We start from the raw sequence: 2,500 nt of genomic DNA, 5'->3' as shown, positions 1-2,500 counted from the left end.
ACGTCTTACAGTGGGCACACCGGGGGGGTCTCCAGCCTATGCTCCTCAAACACAATAATATGGAGCCTGCAAAGAGCCCCTCGTGCACTCATCTGCTGGTCTTCATAGTGTGAAGATGACGCGAAAACAGGCGGAGAGTCCTCCACCCGACAGAGCGGGAAATTGAGGAGAGGTGCATTTAATGCCTTGCCAGGGGGGCCATTCGATGCAGATGCATCATTTGGGCTTCAGGACTAGATAGTCATTATGGTCTATTAGTCATCATGTCTAATGAATATCCTGTATATAAACCCCCTAGTTATCTCTTGGTTGTATAACCATGTCTAAGGGAAATATATATATATATATATATATATATATATATATATGTATACAAACCACATTATATTATTATATCTGATGGTTTCATAATCATGTATAGGTGGAAGACTGTATACAAACAAGTGAATTGCTGTGCATCTTCCACGCCCAAAGAAGAGGCCACTGCAAGACAGCTCTCTCTTACTCTGCTGCAATTAGAACTGGAATGCATTCTCGCTCTATTTCTTACTATTGCACTCTTGCATTCTCAATTTAATATCTCTACATTTCTCGCTCACTTTGTTTCATTCTTACCATCTCCTCCTATCCATGTGATACACATCCTTCTTTCTCTCAATGGATCTCACACTCATCCATTTTACTCTATTTCAAAGATATAGATTCACACACTTCTCTTCCCTCTGTCTCTCATTCAATATCTCACATTCTATGTGCCTGCCCTCTTATTTCCTCCTCTCTGTCTCGCTCCTCATCACTGGTGTTTCCTCTCTATTTGCTTCACTTTCTCTCCTCATTACACCTCTTTTCTACCCTCCACCGCTTTTATCGACCCTCCGACCCTCCTCCAACTGATCACGACCCGTTTTGGGTCCCGACCCAGATTGAAGAAATGCTGGTCTAGATGACTTCAGGCCCGGTCTCCCAGACACAACTCCAACTCCAAGTGGTGCGGAGAATGCACTCCTCACAAAATCAACGTATTATCTGATTTATTATCTAGATAGAGTAATGGGGGGGTGGGGGGCAATCAAACACCTGATGGTAATCGCTTGACCTAAAAAACACCTCCTCCTCCTCCTCCTCTGCTATGAAAGATCAGCTCATTAGCTCAGATTCAGCGATGGGTTTGGAAACCCAATAACGAGGTCTTAAGTGTGCGGCGGGAGAATGATTCATACCGATTTTCAGAGAAAGGAGAAGGAAGGAAGGAGGGGGGTGGGGGGGGGGAGGGAGGAGATCACATGACTTCTTCCTCTGAGTGATGTTGTTGCCACTAATTCCCATGAAAGAGAGAAATCACTTGGGTTTAAGTTGCTGTGACACTGGCTGTGGTTACGCAATCCCTGGCTCTTTAATGAGTCATGTGAAGAGGAGTGCATTTGTGTGAGCGCACGTGTGTGTGTGTGCGTGTGTGTGTGTGTGTGTGCCCTTTTACTGAGGAATAGGATTAGGTTTTCTTTTACTGCACCTGTGTGTGTTTGCGTGTGTGTCTTACTGTGCATGTGTGTGTGTTTGCGCGTGTTATACTGTGCGTGTGTGTGTGTGTGTGAGTGTGTGTGCGCGTGGTGGACTGACCTGTGACGACCATAGGACGTCTCGGTGAGTGAGGCTCCTTGTGAAAGGGCTCTGGACATGCAAGAGGGATGCAGCCGGGTTCGGTTTCCATGGCGACAAAAGGCAATAGCACTGATTTGAAGTTGCTCAGAGAAAGAGAGAGAGAGAGAGCGAGGGGGGGAGAGGATAGAGAGATAGAGAGAGAGAGAGAGGGAGAGAGATTTACCATGATACGCTCCCCAGGCATCCTAATCCAGCCATACAATCGCTAGTATGAGAGTGTGTATGGATGGATAGATCTCTCCACCATTGACGTTCATTGCAGTGTAGTTCATGGACAGTGACGGGTAGAACGGCTACTTCAGAAAAATGATGATGACTTTAGCATGCTGGTGATTCCGGGCAGCTCATCGCCACGATAACTGGGGCCTGGATATCAAGAAGAGCCGATCAGATCTGAATGTCATGATGATGTAAGGAAGTGGGATCCTCGTGGAGATTCAGAGAAAGGCAAATCTGAGCAGCAGGTGCTAACCGACACGATGCGATCACATGCTGCTTTATATCCCCCCCCTCCCCATCCCCCCCACCCTGTCCTGCTATACCGTGCCGAGGTTGCCATGGAAACATTTGCATACACGCCTGGGGAGATAAAGAATAAAGAACTCTACCCGGGGGGGGACCGACCGGGCGTGAGACCACCTGACATTGGTCTACCCTTCACGCGTGTTCACTCTGGGCATCAATGCGGACCGCGTCCCACCCCCACCGCCCAACCACCCCAGCGGAGCCGTCGCTGACTTGTTGCTAGGCGTCCCTTTAGCGCGAGCTAATGTCGACGGTAGCCTGAGCGCCTCTTGTACGGGTGATTGTCAGTGCGACTTCATGGCCAAGGGTTCTGATT

At 48.2% G+C, this 2,500-nt stretch overlaps 1 protein-coding gene across 1 annotated transcript in view; it reads left to right on the top strand.

The window, feature by feature from the left end:
• gas7a (growth arrest-specific 7a) overlaps positions 1-2,500 on the top strand; it is a gene marked incomplete at both ends in the record, with an annotated part of 23,658 nt that overhangs the window by 857 nt on the left and 20,301 nt on the right. The window lies entirely within an intron of this gene.

Source organism: Micromesistius poutassou (assembly GCF_964030765.1).
Source record: "Micromesistius poutassou genome assembly, chromosome: 1".
Lineage (NCBI taxonomy): Eukaryota > Metazoa > Chordata > Actinopteri > Gadiformes > Gadidae > Micromesistius > Micromesistius poutassou.
Note: the sequence above shows the minus strand (reverse complement) of the source record. Positions and strands in the feature narration are given on the sequence as shown.